Below are 23028 nucleotides of genomic sequence, written 5' to 3' on the forward strand. Positions count from 1 at the left end.
TGGCCGCATCTTCACTTTCGCAAAAAAATACGAAAACATGAAAATTTCCAAATTCAGTATGGATTCACAAACAAGACCCACAAACTACAAGGGAACACATCAAGTCAACTCATCAACATCAGACTTGAGTTCCGCAATAGAAAGTGAAACAGAGGCAGACATTCGAGACAAAAGAGTTCCAGTGGCCATATCTCTCGCGGAGGAGCTTGATTTTTTAGTCGAAGAGAGAAAACAAACACTTCGACCAAAAAGACCGCCGCAGCAAACAACAACAAAAAAACAATTAAACGAAGAGAAAGGAGAAAGGCACAGCAAAGGAGACTCGTCCAGGCGGTATCAAACTCACAGGTGGAATCGAAAATAGACAACGATCCAATACTCATGCAGAACATCACGGTGACCAATTTAACATCCTTGGCCCTGAACACCGCCGAATTACAACTCCTATCACTGGGACTTTCTTTCTGCCCAGAAAGTTCATTTAACTATGCGGCAACCAGAATTGATGTATACAAAACTATCCACAAATTAAAACTAAGAAAATACTACTTGATGAAAGGAACCAATCCCAAAAACACAACATCAGCATCACCTCCTCTCAGCGGATTTCCCCAAATCTATGGTCTAACAAACGAGGACATGCCACTATTTAAAGACTTGCAATCATTGGCCTCATCTACAGATGCTCAAGATGAAGCAGCAACTATCAAGACTTCAGATACTAAAAAATCAAGACCAACATCCAAGTTTAAACCACGCTCAGTCTTTGTACCCATTATGCTATAGATGTATACCACGAACAAATAATCATGGGTCTAAAAAATCTGAACCTTAAGATCAACAAATCAGATCAAAAGCACAGCAAAACCAAAATGCGAAAACATAACATCAAATACAATCAACTCATGAAAAAGCTGTCCAGTAATCAAGACATTGTTATAAGGAATGCCGACAAGGGCGGAAATTTAGTAATTTGGTCTAAGGAAGACTACAACACTGAAGCCCTCAGCCAACTCACAGACACTCAATGCTATCGGAGAAGCGATCCTCTAAAACTCAAGTTGACTTATGAGAGCTACTACAGCAAACTTATGACGTGGAGAAGTATGGGGCTGATTAATAAAGATGAATATGGCTTCCTACGAAACAACTCACCCACAACTCCAGAAATCTACTTCATACCAAAATTACACAAAAATCCAAATAAACCACCAGGGCGCCCCATCATCTCGGCAAGGAACAGTTTAACAGAAAACACGTCTCAATATATTGACTATTTCCTACAAGAATACGTACAGGCACTTCCTTCATACCTTAGAGACACTGGGGATTTTCTAACCAAAATCCACAACTTCAAGTGGAAGGAAGGATACCTATTAATAACAATGGACATTACAGCTTTGTATACGAGCATCAATCACTTAGATGGTCTTAAAGCTGTCCAATATTACCTTGACAAGCGAGCACCTATCTACAAAGCCCACAGCAAGATGCTCATGGACATGATTGACTTTTGTCTGCACAATAACTTATTCTTATTTCAGAATTGTGTCTATCAACAGCTACGAGGTGTGGCGATGGGCGCAAGCTTTTCACCAAGCTACGCCTGCCTCCACATGGGGTGGTGGGAAGAATTGATCCTACACAGAAACTTTTCGGACATTCTTAACAACAATGTAAAATGTTGGTGGCGTTACATTGATGATTTGTTTTTAATATGGGACGGAACCGAGTTGGAGGCAAAATCTTTTGTTGACAAGCTCAATACAAACAACATCAATCTAAATTTCACATATGACATCAGTGCCTCTAAAGTTACTTTTTTAGATGTTGAAATTTACATACATAATTGTAGTATTGAAACAAAAATCCATTGCAAATCTACGGCTGTCAACTCTGTCCTCCATGCAACCAGTCTACACCCCAAACATTTGGTTCAAAGCATTCCCTATGGCGAAATGATTCGGCTAAAGAGAATCTGTAGCACCGAGGAGGAACTACTAAAAGCCCAATACAACAGCCGCATAAGGTTCCTCCAACGAGGCTACTCCAAAAAATGCATCGAAGCAGCTATTACCAAATGCGAAATGTTAGACAGAGCAGCTCTCCTCAAAATACACTCTAACGAATCACCAATATCTACACCAAACACCACACTTTGCCCCAAAAAAGATGAATTCCGGGTGATCTTGGGTTACAGCAGACAACATTCTGAAATAAATAAAATTGTACAGAGAAGTTGGCCTCTAATCAGAAATGATCCCATCTTAGGCCCTACTGTTCCTGCTAAAGTGTCTATTACCAACAGAAGGGCACCCAACATGCGTGATAAACTAGTGCAGAATAATCCAACTGCAAAACCTAAAGGTAGCTGGCTCAGTCAGCGGAAGGGCGTTTTCAAATGCAGCAGTTGTAAAGCCTGCCAATGTGGGGTTAACACACTAACATACAAGACTGCATTTAGTGATCAAGAACAGACTATCACCAAAGCCCTTTCCTGCAAAACTGAATATGTTGTTTATATCCTGGAGTAGCCCTGCAAGCTGAGATACGTGGGAAGTACTGAGCTACAGGGGCACAAAAGGATACTACAACATATTCGAGCAATAACCAATAAAGACCCTACTTATCCGGTGGCTCGCCATTTTGCTGAACATCATCACTCAAATCCCAAACTTCTCAAATACTTTATAATCGACTGTGTGCCATTCAACAAACGGGGTGGCAACAGAGAAAGGATTCTCAGACAAATGGAGACTCGTTTTATTTTAGAACTAGACTCCAAGAGCCCTAATGGCCTGAACGCAACAGAAGACATGTATACTTATCTCTGAAATAGATTACCTTTTGATTAAAACTACATGTTAGCACCCCAAAACCACATGACTTTATCGCTTCTCATGAATCTCTCCAATATAACATGCCATTGGCTTACAACAGACACTTCCTGTTGTACTTCAGTTTAGTTTACCCTAGTCCTGTCATATATAAAATCTATAGATGACGTACGCAATTCAGACAGGGTAACATAGAGCGGCCTCACTATTCTACGAAGTCCCCTTTCTTGCAGGATACCCAACATTTTTATCCTGTTTTTTAACATATACATATTTTCATGGTTATTTTTAGGTGTATTTTAAATCAATAATTTTCTGTAGCAAGGCTTTTTTACAATAATTGAGATAACTTACGCCTATTTTTGCACTTATTTTTTTTACACTTCTTCTTTTTTCACTTATTTCATAAACCAGGGGTCAGACAACAGGTCTCAAAACAACACACAAGCATCACTCATTATAGTGGAATTCACACATGCAGAGATAATAAGACACAGACATGGTATTTAAACCAAAATTGTGTACCCAACAATATATGGATTTTAAACAAATTTGTGATTAATATGTCCAAAGTTTTATCCATTCTTTATCCTTTAAATTATCTCCCATATTTTAGCAAAACCCACATATTTGGTTTTTAAATATTTACATGTGTGTACAATGTTATTTATACATATTTATCTATTTATTTATGAATCTATGTATTTAACGCATTTATTAATGAGTAGCTTAACAACAGATGTTATCAATTGCTGTTTACACACATACACGGCTGTGTATGCATGACTTTTATCTGAGACCGCGGTATTTTACCGAGATGTGTTCCAACCAACCCCTCACGAAAATTTAAAATTTGCACTACTTAGCACTGTCACTTTAACTTTGACCGGAAGTTGTAACTAAGCAAAAAAAAAAAAAGAAAAGAGAGCACAAAGAAAAAAATGTATTTAAACGAGCAGGTGACTTCATGGCGTGTCATGTGATCAAGGCTCCACGGAGTCGAAACGCGTCATGGCTGGCTTACCTCGAGCGAAATAAACAACTATTACAAGCATTGAACAGTGGTCCGTGCTCCTTTCTGTGGACTTACAGGCGCTTTCCAAGGTGTGGGCGTAGGAGTGCTCTGGATATATATATATATATATATATATCTCCTACTGGCAGTCGCCAGTAGGTAGTTATAGTTAGGAACCAGTTACCATAGGAAAATCGTAACATTCTTTTCCCAATAACTTTGGCGCCGGATTACGAATCTTCGTGAAATTTTTCAAAACTGGTGGGGCTCTCCGGTCAGCTCCTATCCTGAAACATTCAGGGTGATTCATCAAGGAGAAAAAAGGGGTTGCCATAGGAATTTTTGAAACAGGCTACAGCCCGAACTGCTGAACGGAATTACACCACATTTTGCAAAAAGGTAGCCCTTGGTTCAGAAAGACACCTTTTTTTCAAATGGTGTAAATCCGTTCAGTAGTTCCTGAGAAATTCAAAATATAGAGGTAAAAAAATCAATTTCCTATAGGAAACTTTAGACACGGTTATAGCAAAAACTGCTGAACGGAATTACACCAAATGTAGCAAAAAAGTACTGCTTGGCTCAGAAAACGACCTTTTAAAAAATGGTGTAATTCCGTTAAGTAGTTTTTGAGAAATTAAGAAATAAAGATAGTAATATCTATGGCCGCGGAGGATCCGCGCACCCTCCCGATCATGCTTCGTTAATATTCAGCTCCCGGGTGGGCCAGGTCCCGGGGACAGAGAAAAAAGTGTGGGGGGGCCCCAATCACCCCCACACAGCCCCAGGGACCGCCACCCTACGGGGCTTTCATTAATTGATTGCAGGGGGCACACGGCCACCCGCAGCCCCGGGGACAGCCACCCCCGGGGCTTTTAAAAAAAATAAATAAACCTGTGTGGGGGGGCTCGAGCCCCCCCACATGCCCCAGGGACCGCCACCTCCCGGGGCACTAATTAGTCAAATTAGGGGGTCCGTTATGGACCCCCGAACCCCAGGGACCGCCACCACCGGGGCTTTCCATTAAGTGAGAGGGGGGCCATGCGACCCCCCTCCTGGAGCCAGTGATGGCCCTGTGGACCGCCACTCCCCGGGGCCGGCTCCTGCCGTGTCCCGGGGTGCCCACCCCTGGGACACTACTGTTTGCAATGACAGGGCTCCCGCCCTGTCATTTCAAACTGCTTTGCTTCATTGAAGCGAAGCAGATTGCTTTTCCACACGGGGAGCTGCATGTTAGCAGCTCCCCATGTGGAACAGCAATGCTGGCAGGGACAGTGGGGGCATTGGGGCTCACCCCACGGTCCCCAACAAGGTGGCCAGGCATGGGGAATGGGGTCCCCAGGGCCAGAAGTGGCCAGGGAGGGGGGCCACACGGCCCCGTTCCCGGTAATAAAATATTTTTTCCATGGTGGGCTAGCTGGACCCAGGGACTCTCAGGATTCAAGTGGACTTAATCCCCCAACTGAAAATGTGCCAAGGGGCACCTCTGCACAGTGATAAAGGGAGGGGGCGGGGCCAGAGGTGATGTGCAAACATGCCCTGTAGCACGTCTCAAGTTGGGGAATTAAGTCCCCTTCAATCCTGAGGGCCCCGGGGGGCCAACTAGGCCACAAGGTACCTCCAGTAAGCGCCACTGACCTGCGTTGCAGAGAGGTGGTCCAGCCCATGCCCCTTTTTACATCTCTGTGCAACGCAGCTCTGTGGCACTTACTGGAGGTACCTAGTGGGCTAGTTGGACCTCAGGGATCCGCAGGATTCAAGGGGACTTAATTTCCCAACTTAAAATGGCCACAGGGCGTGTTTGCACACGTTACCTCAGTACCCCCTCCCTTCACCACTGTGAAAAAGCACCCTGTGGCGCGTTTTAAGAGGTAGTTTTAATCCCCATGCCCTATTATGTACTAGGGACTTACAGAGGAGGTTATGCTAATCACAAGGGTACCCCAACGCAAAGTATTCCCTAGTGTATGTAGGTGTTTTCACTGTATTCTAAGTGTCTTTTAGCATAGCACTGGCTCTAGGCCTGGTTAGTCAGAGTCAGTTTCCACCAGTACCTGTCTGAAAAAGTTGTGGGTACAGGATGATTTTGCAACAAGGCCTCTTTCTGATCCTCTGTTGGTTCTTTCTGGACATGTTTAGCTTCTCCTGAACTTTTCTCCATCTTTGTGGACTTCTGTTGCCTCTTTCTGCATTTCTTTTGCTTCTTTCTGTGCTTTTTTTCTTCTTTCCTCAGATGTCCAACCTCTGTAGGCATAGTTAGAAACTAGCATTTAAAAAACCTTTGAAATTCACTTAAAAAACTATAGGTTCAGGCACGTTATAGTCAGAAATTAGCATTTAAAAAACCTTAGAAATTCACTGAAAAAACCATAGGTTTTAGGGAAAGTTATAGGTAGTTGGACATTTCACTTGTACAAAACCATAGAAAATCCCCCCTTATAGTTAGTTCAGCTAACTATAACTCGCACCCCCGCAATGCACCTCTGATGACGTCACATATTACATCACTCATGACATGGTCAGTGACATCACTGATGACATCTCAAATGACATCACTGAAATCAATGACATACATTTTCTGCATTTGCCACATAATCTATCATCTGCTGCATAATCTGCAGATTTGAACAAAAAAATATTTGTGTATAGCTAAAACCGCTCAGACGTTACCAAAAAAATCAGCGACAAGTGTTTCAGTGTGGTGGAAGGCCCTTTGCAAACCTACCCACCTGGTACTTATTGCTAAATGTGGGTATTAAATTGGTACTAATGGTGTGCATACCACTCTTTTTCTGCACTTATTTAGCCTCTTTCTGCTAATCTCTTCCACTTTCTGCACCTCTCTTGCCTCTTTCTGTACCTCACTTGCTTCTTTCTGTACCCCGCTTGCCTCCTTCTGCACCCTTCTTCCCTATTTCTGCACCTCTTGTGCCTATTTCTGTACCCCTGTTTCCTCTTTCTGCATGTCTCCTGCCTGTTTCTGTACCTCTCTTGCCTCTTTCTGCACTTCTCTTGCATCTTTCTGCATCTCTGTTGCTTCTTTCTGCACTTCTATTGCCCCTTTCTGCACCCTCTTGCCTCTTTCTGCACCTCTGTTGCTTCTTTCTGCACCCCTCTTGCCTCTTTCTGTACCATTTCTTCCCTTTTTGTGCAACTCTCTTGTCTCTTTCTGCACCTCTCTTGCCTCTTTATGCACTTCTGTTGGTTCTTTTGCACTGCTCTTGCTTCTTTCTGCACCTCTCTTGCAAATTTCAGCACCCTTTTTTGCCTGTTTCTGCAACTTTCTTGCCTCTTTCTGCAGCTCTCTTGCCTCCTTCTGCACACCTGTTGTCTCTGCACTCGTCTTCCCTCTTTCTGCACCTCTCTTGCTTATTTCGGCACCTCTCTTGCTTCTTTCTGCACCCTTATTCCCTTTTCTTCCATCCCTCTTGCCTATTTCTGCTGTTCTCTTTACATTTTCGGCACCTCTCTTGCCTCTTTCTGCACTTCTCTTACTTCTTTCTACACCTCTGTGGCTTCTTACATCAATTCTCGTGCCTCTTTCTGCACTTCTCTTGCTTGTTTCTGAACCTCTCTTGCCTCTTTCTGCACCCCTCTTCCCTCTTTCTGCACCTTCCCTGCCTGTTTCTGCACCTCTATTGCCTCTTTCTGTACGACTGTTGCTTCTTTTTGCACTTTTCTTGCCTCTGTCTGCACCCTTCGTGCCTCTTTCTGCTTCTCTTTTGCTTCTTTCTGCACTTCTCTTCCTTCTTTCTGCCTCCCTCCTGCCACTTTCTGTACCCCTCTTGCCTCTTTGTGCACCTCTCCTACCTCTTGCCGCACCACTCTTGCCTCTTTTTGCACCTAAGTTGGTTCTTTCTGCTCTGCTCTTGCTTTTTTATGCACCGCATTTGCAAATTTCTGCATCCCTCTTGCCTCTTTCTGCACCCCTCTTCCCTATATCCCCACATCTCTTTCTTCTTTCTTCAGTTCACTTGCTTATTTCTGCACTGCTCTTTTTTCTTTATGCACCTCTCTTACAAATTTCTGTATCCCTCTGACCTCTTTATGCACCCCTGTTCCCTCTTTCTGCACCTTTCTTGCCTGATTCTGTACTTCTCTTGACTCTTTCTGCACCTCTGTTGTCTCTTTCAGCACCTCTGTTGCTTCTTTCTGCACGTATCTTGCTTCTTTCTGCACCCCTCTTGCCTCTTTCTGCACCTTTCCTGCCTGTTTCTGCACCTCTCCTGCCTCTTTCTGCACCTCTGTTGCTTCTTTCTGCACTTCTCTTCCTTCTTTATGCACCCCCTGCCTCTTTCTGTACCCGTCTTGCCTGTTAGTGCATCTCTCCTACCTCTTTCTGCCTCCTTGACTCTTTTTGCACCTCTGTTGGCTCTTTCTGCACTGCTCTTGCTTCTTTCTGCACCTCTTTTGCAAATGTCTGCATCCCTCTTGCATCTTTCTGCACCCCTTCCCTATTTCTTCACCTCTCTTGCTTCTTTCTGCACTTCTCTTGCTTCTTTCTGTACTGCTCTTGCTTTCTGCAACTCTCTTACAAATGTCTGCATCCCTCTTATCTATTTCTGCACCTCTGTTTTCTCTTGCTGCACCTTTCTACCCCTGTTGCCTCTTTCAGCCCCACTGTTGCTTCTTTCTGCACTTCTCTTGCTTCTTTCTGCACCCTTCACGTCTCTTTCTGCTTCTCTTTTGCTTCTTTCTGAACTTCTCTTCCTTCTTTCTGCACCCCCTGCCTCTTTCTGTCCCCTCTTGCCTCTTAGTGCATCTCTCCTACCTCTTTCTGCCTCCTTGACTCTTTTTGCACCTCTGTTGGCTTTTTCTGCACTTCTCTCTCTTCCTTCTGGACTGCTCTTGCTTTCTGCACCTCTCTTACAAATGTCTGCATCCCTCTTATCTCTTTCTGCACCTTTCTTGCCTGTTTCTGCACCCCTGTTGCCTCTTTCTGCACTTCTCTTGCTTCTTTCTGCACCCCTCATGCCTCTTTCTGTACCCATTGTGCCTCTTTGTGCACCTCTCCAACCTCTTTCTGCCCATCTATTGCCTTTTTCTGCAGTTCTCTTGCTTCTTTCTGTACCTCTTTTGCTTCTTTCGGTACTTTTCCTGCCTCTTTCTGTACCCCTCTTGCCTCTTTCTGCAACTCTGCTGGTTCTTTCTGCACTGCTCTTGCTTTTTACTACACCTCTGTTGTAAATGTTACCATCCCTCTTGCCTCTTTCTGTACCCCTATTTCCTCTATCTGTACCCCTCTTTCCTCTTTCTGCATCTCTCTTGCCTCTGCACACCTCTTCCTTCTTTCTACACCCCTTTTGCCTATTTCTGCAACTCTCGTGCCTCTTTCTGCAGTTCTCTTGCCTCCTTCTGCACCTCACTAGCCTCTTTTTGTATTTTTCTTGCTTCTTTCAGCACCTCTCTTGCCCCTTTCTGCACATCTCTTGGTTCTTTCTGCACTTCTCTCTCATCTTTCTGTAACCCTATAGCCTCTTTCTGCACCTTTCTTGCTTCTTTCTGCACCCCTGTTGTCTCTATCTGCATTAGTCGTCTCTCTTTCTGCACCTCTCTTCATCTTTCTGCACTTCTCTTGCTTCTTTCTGTACCTCTCTTGCTTTTTTCTGCACCCTTTATCCCTTTTTACATCCCTCTTGCCTCTTTCTACAGTTCTCTTGCCATTTTCTGCACCTCTCTTGCCACTTTCTGCACCTCACTTGCCTGTTTCTGTACCTCACTTGTTTCTTTCTGCACCCCTCTTGCCTGTTTCTGCACCCCTCTTGCTTCTTTCTGAACCTCTTGCCTATTTCTGCACATCTGTTGCTTCCTTCTGCACTTCTCTTGCTTCTTCCTTTTTGTACAGAAATTTACAGCGTATGCTGTTTGAAACACAGGTATTCAAGTATTCGTATGTTTATTTTTATGTAACGTGTCACTAGATAAAAGCAGAGCTACGCATACATACCTTCACAAAGTTTGTCAGACTAACAACAGTGTTATGCTTAGGATTGCTGTTTTATATTTGGTAGCCCTAACATTCTGAGCAGTCGCTGAATATTTAACCTTCAAGAGAAAAGTGAGGTTTAAGACATCTTGGGAGACAGATAAGTGATTAGGTTACTTTGTATGAGTCTTTTGTAAGGTACAGTCAAAGTAGACCTCTCTCTGCACCTCTGTTGGTTCTTTCTGCGCATCTCTTGCTTCTTTCTGTACTTTTCTTTCTCTTTCTGGACTTCTGTTGCCTACTTCTGTACTTCTCTTGCTTCTTTCGGTGCCTTTCTTCATCTTGCTGCACATGTCCTACCTATGTAGGCACAGTTAGAAATAAGCATTGTAAATTCACTGAAAAAACCATAGGTTTCACGGATGCTATAGTTAGAAATTAGCATTTAAAAAACCTTTGAAATTCACTGAAAAGAAACATAGGTTTCAGGGACGTTATAGTTATTTGGACATTTCACTCGTACAACACGAGAGAAATTTGGCTTTTATAGTTTAGTTGAGCTAACTATAACTCGGGCCCCCACAATGAACTGCTAATGAAGTCACATATTACATCACTCATGACATGGTCAGTGACATCACTGATGACATCACTGATGACATCATCCACGTATCATCTGATGCACCTCCTCACACCCTAATAAAACTTTTGATCACCCACTCTAAAATACAAACTACCTTTACCTAAACCATAGACAGACCAATAGCAGTTAGTTCATACTTGCTCAGTGATTCATATGTCTACACACACATCCACTCACTAATCCCTACAGTCTCCTTACATGCAGTCATTCATCAATACAGCCACTGATATATCAACTCATACACCCATAATGGTCCATAGAAATAGTATTCCACGAGCACCCGTAGACAATAATATTTTTTTCAAATCTTGTATTTTTAGTGATATGACCACCACAAAAACACAGCTTTGGACTATAGCATTTCCCACTGAAAGGCAATATTCCTCTCCATGTGTTCCCATACCTGGCGTATCACACAGTTTGGTGCTTACTTTCCCTCCATGTTAAAGAACAGTAGATGTTTCAGCACCCAGGCTAATGTGCTGCATAGCTAAATACATATAAGGTCCCAAAGGTGAGACCAATTGCATTGCAAATGCTTGTTAATCCTTTTTTCATTTTCAGCATGGTCCTGAAGAAGCTCCACAAGATCCACTAGTGACCCATGTAATGAGCAAAACATTTTGACCTAACATTTTCACTATCACTATCACTTACACTCACAGACAAGAGAAAAGAAGAAAAATACTAACCCCTCGGATATAATTTTTCTAGAGCCCTTCCTTGTCATCCATTTTAACCTTACCACTCAGATCCTTGAATAAAGGTTTTTAGGATACCAGCATGGTAATTTTAATTCACTCACCAAAACCCTCACACACACCTACAGTCACAACTGCGACGTTACTCCAAAAAGAACTCTGACAAAGAGCCCTCTTGCGGGGCCCATGGGGGACTGCAGTGCCGATGATGAAGCATGACACCCGCATGGGTGTGTGAGGGCACTTTTACTAAAAGGAGAAATTCCCCCACCTCTACAGTGTTTCGTTTCCGACCATATTTGTGAGAAAAGTTTCACTCACTACTTCCTCTAGCGACAGCATTGGCCAGTTTCTCATTTTCTTTAGGAACAGTTACCCTTGAGTGATTATCACGTTAGCTTTGGGAGCGTGGGTACTGGACCTGTTTTTTCTCTAGCTCCCTGTCCTCCCTTTTTATAATTAATATAAAATATCTTCCCACGGAAAAGGCAGACAGCTTCTAAAAGTAAGCTGATAGTCTACTTTTTATTACTTAGTTGTGTAAAGCAGATGTGTTAGCCTTAGAACGTTTGTGGCATTTCCTACTCCAATCTCAGTACCTTACTTTGTACTTTGTAGACATTATTGGATTGTTTTTTTTCAACTTTATCTATTTGGTCATTATGATCAAATTCTAAATGTTGTTATAGACATTGCACGTAAAAATTAATCTTAATACACAAGAGCTATGCTATATTTGACCACTAAACAGGCAACCACAAGTGCAGATAGCTTGCAGACAACAGGGTCATGATTTGAATGGTGCAGTAGGTGCAGTGGCACCGGGGCAAAAAGTTGTCAGAACACCTCTAAACACTTAATATTGCTATATTTTACAACTAAACTGGCAACCTCAATTGCAGTTACCTTGCAGTTGAAAGGGGCTTGATTTAAAGGCTGTAGCAGGTGCATTTGCACGGAGGCCAAATGTTGTCATAACTCCACTAAACAGCAAATATCGCTATACTTTACTACTAAACAGACAGTCACAAGTGCAGTTATCTTGTAGGCAACAGGTTAATTATTTGAATGGTGCAACAGATGCTGTGGCACCGGGTCCAAAAGTTGTCAGAACGTCTCCAAACACCTAATATTGCTATATTTAACAACTAAACAGGCAGTCATAAGTGCAGTTAACTAGCAAGTACTAGGGTTATGATTTCAAATGTGCAGCAGTTGCAGCGGGACCAAAAGATCTAGGCACCCCGCTAAACACCTACTATTGCTATATTTGATTTCTGAACAGACAAACACAAGTGCAGTTACCTTGCAGACAACAGAGACATGATTTATATAGTGCAGTAGGTGCAGTAGCACCGGGCCCAAAAGTTGTCTGAACTCCTCCAAACACATAATATTGCTATATTTGACCACTAAACAGGCAGTCATAATTGCAGTTACCTTGCAGTTAAAAGAGGCTTAATTTGAATGACGCAGCAGGTACAGTGACAGAAGCTCTAGGGACCCCACTAAACCCAGATTATTGTTAAATTATACTACTAAACAAGACAGGCACAAGTGTATTTATCTAGCAGGCAATAAGGTCATGATATGAATGGTGCAGCCGGTGCAGTAGCACCAGGACCAAAAGCTCTAGGCACCCCAATAAACACCTCCTATTGCTATATTTTACTAGCAAACAGGCAGTCACAAGTGCAGTCACCTTGCAGACAACAGTATCATGATTTGAATAGTGCAGCCGGTGCAGTGGTATGGGGCCCAAACTTTGTTATGACAAAACACCTAATATTGCTATAATTTACTACTATACAGGCAGACACAATTGCAGTTAACTTGCATTTAAAAGGGCTTTGACTTGAATGGTGCTGTAGGTGCAGTGGCACTGGGGCCAAAAGCTCTAGGGACCCCACTAAATGCAGAATATTGCTAAACTTTACTACTAAGCAGTCATTCACAAGTGCAGTTATCTAGCAGGCACTAGGGCCATGATTTCAACGGTGTGGCAGGTGCAGTGGCACTGGGGACAAAAATTGTCAGATCGCCACTAAACACCAAATATTGCTATATTTAACTACTAAATAAGCAGTCTCACGTGTAGTTTCCTTGCAGGCAATAGGGTCATGATTTCGGTGGTGCAGCAGTTGCAGTGACACCGGGGACCAAAGCTCTAAGAACCCCTCTAAACACCAAATATTGCTATATTTAACTACTAAATAAGCAGTCACAAGTGCAGTTACCACACAGACAATAGGGTCATGATTTGAATGGTGTAGCAGGTGCAGTGGCACCGGACCAAAATTTGTCATAACTCCTTTAAATACTAAATATGGGTATATTTTACTATTAAACAAGCAGTCGCTAATGCAGTTATCTTGCAGGCACTAGCGACATGATTTGAATGGTGCAGCAGGTGCAGTGGCACTGAGCCCAAAAGGTGTCACAACTCCTCTAAATACATCATATTGTATGACATCAATTAATTCTATTATTACCTTCTTTCATTTCATTTGTCAAAATGTTGTTATTACATTCCCGTATTAGACCACTCGTAACGGAAAAATTTATTGACTTTTTGTACATAAACAAGCCATAACACTTTAACAGACTTTCTGTAATATATTGCACAACGCCTCAGCAAACTACCACTTACAACAAAAAACAGCTTATTATAATTACATAGGCGAAACCTAATGCATTTACCAATGCTTGTAAAAAGAGATCTTCTCTGCCAATGAAGGATTCTACGAGGAGCCACTTCTCTCAATGCGGACATTCCAATAATGAGTTACGATGGCGCAGGCACGTCACAGATCCCACACAGCTGTCCCTGCCGCTCGGATGACATAACCTTTAATGAAATTAGGAGTTGGCCGAGACTTAGGGGCCAGTTTGCACTCCAAGAACACCTGCCAGAGTTCTCGCAATAATAAATCGAGAACAAGCTCGCAGCCTATGAAATGGGCACCTGGCCCGACAAGTAAGTTTGCATTTTTGTCTCATACGAACTGTTTCCCTGCTGATTGCATTTCACTGCCCCCCATCTCTTCAAGAGAAGAACGAGATTTCTTGGTATCCAGCTCTACTCCGTGGTAGTGCTTCACTCACTGGCTCTGCTATGTATTTTCAGAATCCAGTCACTGTTTACCTCGGTCTCCATATCGTCGCCAGTGTCTCTGTACTGCCAAGCCAAGTGTCCCTGGTTCCTAAAACCAGTGCTGCACATCCCAGAATGCAGAAAAAAACACTGACTGGACCTTCTGACCTGAGGGGGGGGGGGGGGGGGGGATTGGCAGGTACATTTGTTTCATCCGGATGCGTTCTTTAGCCAAGTGTTTTTTTTTTTTATCATCGCAGGGTATTATGGGAATTATAGTCCTGGCTTACCTCGCAAAGGAAGCAATTCGACTTAATTGTCCCATAACTATGGTTTGTAGGAGAAACAAATCAGTGGTGAATTGCTGATGATTGCAGACGAGTCCCACCGGCACTCATTTTTGTCGGGACCAAGGCTTGTTTTTAACATTCAATCTTTGTCCCAGAACAAGAAACAGAAAACCAGCAAAGAAAGCAGAAGAGAAAGACAGAAAAAGAGTGAGGGAGAACGGAAAGCTGAAAGGGGCCATGGGTGAGTGCAGTCTAAGAGAAGGGAGAGTGGAGTGGTGGATGAAAGAGGCATGAGGTGTGATAAAGAGTAGAAACCGTGGCATTTTGCAATACTGAAACTCGGCAGCGGAGCCAGCGAGCTTCATAGAAGCATCTGGGCCCCCCTGGAACTTCTTCTTTTACACATTTATGCACTACATCAAGCTTCAACGCAACAGCAGTTTGAAGAATTCTTGATGAGGAGTCATGAAATTAAAGCACAGTGTGTTTAATTGGGAAAAATCGTACTTGGCTAAACATTTAAATTGTGCAGCACAACTTCAGTTGAAAAAAAATGAGCCGGGTTTGTAAATCTATGCCAGTGATAAAGTGTACACAGAGCTGCTAGGTTATGTTACACCACTTATGATATGTTGTCATGCGTGGTTGCTTTGTTCTTGTGTTGTGTTGAATTGCCCGGTATGTTGTGGTAGGGGATGTCCATTATGATACTGCGTTTTGTTGAGCGTATATGTTGTTCTCCTATATCGTTTAATTTAGACAGGATTTCACTGTGCAGTAATGTAGCCATTCTGCATAGCTGGGTTATACTATTTTATGTCAGGTGATATTTGTTATGCAGGTCTTGTTTCTCTGTGTGCTACGATGTTCTGCTTTGTTCATTTCTGTTCTGTTTTGTAATGTTTACCTATTATGTTATAGGTCTGCTGTTTTGCTATGTGAAATTGTTCTGCTCCCATGTTAGGATATGATATACAATACACGTCATGTTATGTCATATTGTGTTGAGTTTTTAGGTTGTGCCGCTATGATGCTGCACCGTCATGTGTAATGCTGGTGCTGTGATTTTTGCTGGCATGTTGTTTTATGTCTTAGCTGATTACACGTGTTGTGTTGTGTATAATGCTGACATGTCGTTCTCCTATCTAGTTTTGGATTTAGGCTGTCATGTTCTATTGCAATGTTGCTAAGTGGCACTGCTCTGTAATTTGTTGTCTTAATGTTATACCTGTTATGCTATGTTCTTTTAATGCACACGCATGTATTGTGCTGATGTGTTACATTGGGATATGCACCCTATACTGTGCTGTAATGCTCCAGTGTTGTGTGCTGTGCCAGGTTCAATAAATATTCTGACACAGCTGGTCAAGTCTTTACTTTCAGATTGAAATTGTCTTCTACGATATTCTGCCCAACCTTTGAAAAACACTCTTCCACAGTCTCCCTGAGTGTGACCCCACTGTGGTTCACTGTTATTCTTTGCAAAGTCCGTGTGGGCCTTGCTCAATGCTAGGTTTTGGGCCGATAGACAAAGGATTGCCTGAAAGTCAGATTCTATATTTCATGCATCATTTCAACACCTAGAAACAACACGAGTGGGGTATTTAGCACTATCAAAAACGAGCATTGGCAATGTCAATATGTCTGGCATTAGCTACCATCCTAATGGATTTGCCAATGATTGTTTTGTTTTTTAAATGATTTTGTAAATGTGTATTACCAGTGTTCATGTTATGTAATACTAGTACAGATATCATTTGGTGGGAATATTTTCAGTGTGTTTGTCTATCATCAGCATACTGTTGATTTGGAGGCCCTGCCACTTCCATTGCAATTCCTTGGCTCCATTTACGTGTTGCATGTATTAGGGTGGATGTTCCATAAAGGTCTGGTAAATCCACCCAGTACAGTGCAACTATGAGTTAATCCCCATGTTATTTTATGTTATTTAAATAATAGCCATGTCTTCACTCTTCTACGGAAACTTCCAAGAACGGTTTCCTCCAGTATTGAGATCGGAAGAGAATTCCATAGGGAGGGTCCCAGAAAGGAAAAGGACCTGCCACCCATCCGAGTAAATTTGATTCTGGGAATAGCAAATATGGACTGTCCAGCAGAACCTAGTGGATGAGGGGGTGTATTGAGTTGGATTAAAGATTGCAAGTAGTGTGGGGCTGTTCCAAAATAAATTTTGAACATAAAGCTCAAGGCTTTAAATTTAACACTATTCTCCACTTTAAGCCAGTGAAGATCGCAAAGAGAGTCGGTAGCTGACACAGTCCTTGGGACCTGACAGAGCAGTCTGGCAGCTGCATTTTGCACCACCTGCAACCTTTTGTACTGTAGTTTTATTAGAGCCTAAGTATAGAGCATTGCCATAGTCAAACCTGGACGTAATCTGGGCATGGACTACAGTTCGTTGAACAGAGAGGGGTATCATTCACAGAATTTTCTTTATCCATTTTAGAATGGTAAAGCAGGTTGAGGCCACCTTAATGATTTGTTGTTTCATTGACAGGTGGTCGTCAATGATGAAAGCCAGGTTGCCAACTTGATGTACCAGTTGAGGTAGGGTGCCCATTTTGGTAGGCCAGTGTTGAGATCACCAAAGATCTTGCTCTTTTCCTAGGATCATAACTTCAATTTTCTCTCCATTCAGTTTGAGTAAGTTGAGGAAAAAAATTATATGCGTGTCGTTAGCATAGGAAAATAGGGACAACCGTGCCTCTTCGGCAATATCTGCAAGAGGGCAAATGGGAACTTTGAAGAGCAAAGGACTAAGCACCGAACCTTTAAGGGACTCCATAGGAAGATGAATGGAGATTAGAGCTTGCCAAGGTAGAAAAAACCTGAAAAGTTTGGTCAGTTAAGAAAGAGCGGAGCCACTGTAATGCTGTAATGCTGAGCCTCCAAGGCTCAAACAAAGCTACGCTCGCAGCAAAACAGTGTGAGACACCGTATCAAAAGCGGCAATGAGATCGAGTAAAATTATAGCCACCGTATCGTCATGATCCAGTCAATGTCTCAGAATTTCGGTAACTCCAAGTAAAGTAGATTCCGTGGAGAATCATGCTCTGAAACCCGACTGAGAAGGGTGAAGAAAATTCTGAGACTCAACAAAAGAAGTCAGCTGGAAATTAACATGTTTTTTGAGGATCTTGGAGAAGGCCGGGAGCAGTGAGATAGGGTGGACATTTGATGGCACAGTATGATCTGCATTGGGTTTCTTTAAAAGAGGGAGCACCATGGGATGTTTCCATTCCTGAGGAACAGAACCTTCCTGTAAAGAGGCGTTGAGGAGGTCCATAATCCGCAAGTGCGTGGGAGCCTCAAGCTGTTTCATCACAGAGATAGGAAGAAGGTCACAAGGGGAGCCTAATTTGATGCTAGCCAGGAGTCGGTTAAAAGTGCAATGTTCCAAGAGGGACCACGGTTCCAGCCTAATGGTAGATTTAACATTGTTGTGGATCTGAGTCACCCAGGCACTGGTAGCAGTAGGGGTGGTGTTGTTATTGTGTGAGGTATTTAACAATTATCATTGGCTAGTGCAGAATATATTTTTCAACTTTATCCACAAAGAAGAGAGCAAGGTTCTCACATTGCGTTCTAGTTAGAGCGTGAGGGGTAGTCTGAGTATTAGACCCAGATATTTCTTTAACTACCTTAAAGAGGGTTTTAGGGCAGTGCTGCACTTGAGAAATTGTTTGAGAGACAAACTCAGCACAAGTTACTTTGCATAGAGTACAATAGTCACTTCAAGCCTTTTTGTAGGCCATCTTAGCATCTGTCTGGTAGCGTTTCCTCCACTCCCATGAAACAGAGAATCACTGTGCGGGGCAGTTTTTCCGTTGTTAAATCTGCACAGAATTCCAAATTTCGTGGGGTTTAGTGGTACATTTAGCATTCCGGTGGTAAATGGATCCTGTGAGACCCTGTGTAGTTTAGTGGATTCAGGGAGGTGGGAGGGGAGGAAAAATGTTTTCTATTGTGTGCTTTTAGAAAAAGCCCTTATCTGGATCATCCTTTGCCTTACTAAATTCATCCTGTACTCTCCTCAGAGTCTCTGGGGACTTGAGGACTTTGTGGGGGATGGGCTCCATGAGTGAAGGGGAGGAGGGGTGACTGGCTGCTTGGGAGGGGTGCCGGGTAGTACAGCTTGAATGCCCACGGTGGCAGTGATGTTTTCCATCCAGCTGGGAGGCGGAGACGCCTCTACCTTCAACTCCACCAGCCAGTGAAAGGCCACCTCAGTTGCCTCCATTTTGGCCTTGAATAGCCGAGCTACTAACTCCCCCACGGCATTTCATTGTGGGTCCTACTCTTCTTCTTGGACCAGGCATCCAGCCGGAGCAGCAAGTTTGACTGAAGAATGTAGGGGTGTGCAAAATTTGTTTTTGCATAAATATGGCAAAATTACATATAACTATGTGAAATGCTACTCTGGTTTTTGTGCTATATTTTATTTCTTGGTACAAGGATTCATTTTAACATAAGCACAGTGAACTACTGTATCTCTTGTTCTGTTTATCACATGCATTAGCTGTAAATCTTTTTAGCAAATGGCACATAATTATGCCAAGTGGTGTAATTTGGGGAAGTTTGCCTAAAAAAGCATACCATGAAATTCCCCAAATTACGTGAATTATCCAGCATAAATAAATTTTTGTCCAAGCCAAAAATAAACAAGAAAAAGTCAGGAATTGAAGCCATTGTGAGCCCTTTGTTTTATAGCTCAGTCACACAACATTGTAATTTCACGAGGCCATTGAAATCATGTGATTCTGTATCTGTTTTTTTTACTCTTACTTACTATCTGTAGTACATGCCATTAACGTATTGCCACCTACATATTTATTAATTAAAAAAATCTCAAACAGATTGTAAGAAATTACCCTATTTTTAGTGTGGTCCCACAGTTTGTGCTCGTGAGAACCACATGTGCCATTCCTCTAAAACATGTATTGCACTTTGGAACTTCCTATTTCACCTTTTTTACTTCTCTGTCTCTATTATACATGGTGAATAAAAGGCACAAAAAGTTCTGAAACTCTGGTACTGAGACTTATGTGGTTCATTACCCCCCGCCCCCTTTCTGATAGATAACCAGTACCTCTTGGAAGCTGAATGAACCTCTGCTTCTTCCTCCCCCCAATTTTTTGATCTTTACTAAAGTGCACATAAGCCATGGAAAGTTAAACGTCATATGTAGGCTGCAGTGTGGAGTATACCACACATATGACATAAATGTGTGTCTGAAGCACTGCTCCTGCCGAACTTCAGTTTAAATGCACTGCATTGACATTTGGCAGGGACAATGGATTTGCCTTGAAGGAAAAGCATATTATATATTCATAAGTCACCCCTAAATTGTTCCTTGTTAGCTGAAAGTTCAGGGTGCCTATATATAAAATTAGAGCACACTACACATTGGGGTTAGTGTGCCGTCACAGTGATATAAGAGCTAAAAGCTATTTTTCTATGTAGGCCTTGTAGACTTGTACCTAAATATCCCTAGGGGGAAATTATTGATTCCCTATCTCCACTTAGGAAAAGGCTACTAAGAGACTACAAAGTAGTTTCTTTCTTAGCTTTTAAAATCTGATTTAATGGTAATGTCAAATTATTTTTTATCTTATGCTTAAAAATTAACTTTATAAAAATATTTTTCCAGCTGTCTGAATCAGAATTATCCTAAAACCAGTTTGGCCACTCATCATACCTCCAGAGCAGAAATACACATCCTTGACTAGCAGCGTTAACAACTCCTTATAAGTGGACACTGGCTTAGCTATGAGCCCAGCATAGGTCAGTGGCTGTTAACTGCTGACGACCAAGCTGAGATTGGCTATATGTGGATAGGAAAGAGTAGAGAGCAGAAAAAGGGCAGTTTTAGCATGCCTTCTGTTGACTTGAAGATGCCAATGGAAGACTTCTACTGTTCATTTCTAGGACTGCCCCAAACAGCGAGGCATCAGTCACTGTAGGAGGGAAATCACATTTATCTCTTTGAGGCAGGAACAGAGCTCATCTGAATAAGGGAGTGGCTTAGGTATGGCCTGATGACAGCTGGGTTTTGCCATCTTGAAATAGAGGCTCATGGGTAGTTTTACAAGAAGGCAAAGAGGAAGTGCTGCAAAAAGAGGTGTGGGTCTGTAAGAAAATAGATTGGATTTGGTGGTAGAATTTCTGTAATCACTGGCTTGTCCACTGTCAGTCAGTCACTTTATTTGGCCAATATGCAGCCATAAAAGTGCAGATGATAAAAACATTAGATAAATAGAGCAGCATTACAAAATTCAGGACACAGCTGGGGACTATATAGTTTTTTTTTTTTCGCAGAAGACACTACATAAGGTAAATGTCAATAATAAGATGCATTAACAGATATAAAAGGGCCGATGGCTCTCATACTAAAGACTAAAAAATGTTACAAGTAAAAAAATGTGATCAGATCCTGACATACATATGTGAAAGAGGTGGGGTAGATATATTGAGCCATATTTGTTTCAGACCCCCAGTGAAAGACGGAGAAAATATCCCACTGCTGTGCAAATTTTCTTATTCTCCAGCCTTCGCAATTTCTCAAAAGTCTCCTTATGGCACCACTTATGGGAGTTCATATTAAAGGGGCGAAAACTAGGGCAGAGAATTCTCTTCCTAGCATGAGAATGCAGAGAGCAAAATACAATAAAGTGTAATGTACTTGAGTGGCAGTGTTATTGCATGGACATTCAGGCAGAGGTTCTCCCCTGACTATATTCCTAGGAAAAGCAACTATCAGGTGCAATAGGCTAAATCGTAGTCTTGTTCAATTAAACTTGAGGTTCCTATTCCAAAACCAAGAGCGATAAGGCTCACACCACTGTGTCAAATTGATTGGGTTATAAGTGCGGCTTAAAAGCAGATTATCAAAAGCCGCCTCTGGGCATTATCTTGCCTATACCGAAATGTCTCCTTTACCCTGGAGATAGCCCTGGAGCCAATGCTTGCCAGGTTTTTGGTGTACTGCTGCAGAGCCAACTCTAGAAAAAAAAATATAAATGTAATCCAGGGTATATTGAGGGCATTGTCCAAAGAAAGACACTACCCCAATACTTCCTTAGAGAGTTGGTCATTAGGGTTCACTCAAATACTTAGCCATAAGAGTATTGGTGCCAGCTTTATCCTGTCACCTACTGGTGTTAAGCCCAACTCTGACAGGCACATAAAGGCAGGGCATAATTGGACAGCGGCCAATAGCATACGAACATACTTATTTTCTACCTGCTGATTTGGCCCGGGACTTTCATAGCCCCAGAACCCTGTCCCATAAGTGACCACACAGACACATATACTCTGATAAATCTCAGGCAGTTCTTTTATTAGTTTGTGGTCCAGCCTTCTCGTAAATGAGAACAGCACCTCCAAAGCTCTTTTAGTATGAGCGGCCCTGGCTCTGCCAGGTTAGATTTTGATCAAAGGAAAGTCCAAGATAATTGAAATGCTTTACTCAATTAATTTCTTTCCCCTCCATAAAGAAAGTCCTAGTTTTCACATTTCTAGTGCTTAAGCACATCATAAAAGATTTTTGTATGTTTTTTTTAGGATCGAGACCCCCATAAAAGTATAAAATCCTTCTAAAAGGATCTGGAGACCATTAGCAGTCCTTGCCATTAGAACAGCATCACCTGCATACAACAGCATGGGAAAAGGCTCTTGCCTTAATTCTAGGGAGATCCTTTCCTCTCCTAGTCAGGTGGGATTCCTAGCCATAAGGAACAGAAGAGGGGCCAAGCATACCCTTGTCTCACCCCTAGGTGTGACCTGATGGTCTCTGTAAGTTCCCCATTGTTGGAAAACGAGGCAGCATCTGTGACGCCTGCACAAATAACATGACTACATTTGTCCTTCACTGGGAACCAAACACCCAATTGTAGCGCCTGACTCTGAGGGTAGCGTTGCAGAGCAGTCTGAGGCTTACTAAAGGGAGGTGGTGTGGGCTAGTAATCGCCATTTGCAGGTGCACAAAAATAACACTCAATAATTGATTGTCCAGTATGTACTTTGCTTAATAAAAGTAAGTGTACATTTATTAAACACACACACTACTCAATACTATGCACCGATTTACAAATATACATAAGCTGTTGGAATGACTTTGTGACATTGCATAACATCTCCACCCCTCCCACAGGGGGGGTGGGGGTCTAGTACCACCACTCCCATGTATGCACATCAACGTTCCCCCAATGCAGATAGTTGAACATAACCTGGAGCGAGGGCCCTGCGCACTGGCACCATCCCAGTGGCGACCCACCCCATTACCTCAACAAGCATTAAAAAGGGGTAAACCTGCCTTGGTGACACATGGCCCTGACTGAGCATCTCCTACTGACCATAAAGTATGCACCTCTATATCTTAAGGGCTAGCAGTCTGGGGTCTTCACCTAAGCGCAGCAGCAAGAATCCATGTTTACGCACACTTTAGAATGACAGTACTCATCACCTTGGTTGATCATTTGAATGCATTGCAATTACAGCCCCTA

The 23028-nt window shown here is 42.5% G+C and overlaps 1 long non-coding RNA gene across 3 annotated transcripts in view; it reads left to right on the plus strand.

The window, feature by feature from the left end:
- Positions 1 to 13967: 13967 nt before the first annotated feature.
- LOC146855396 (uncharacterized) overlaps positions 13968 to 23028 on the plus strand; it is a 200263-nt gene continuing 191202 nt past the window's right edge. For 2 of the 3 annotated variants that reach the window (XR_014980828.1, XR_014980830.1), the window contains exon 1: positions 14591 to 14744. This is a non-coding gene — a long non-coding RNA (uncharacterized LOC146855396). Of the gene's footprint in view, positions 14097 to 14590; positions 14745 to 23028 lie in introns of those variants that run through there. The other variant, XR_014980829.1, reaches the window with a different exon arrangement.

Source organism: Triturus cristatus, chromosome 4_1, assembly GCF_964204655.1.
Source record: "Triturus cristatus chromosome 4_1, aTriCri1.1, whole genome shotgun sequence".
In the NCBI taxonomy this organism is placed as follows: Eukaryota; Metazoa; Chordata; class Amphibia; order Caudata; family Salamandridae; genus Triturus; species Triturus cristatus.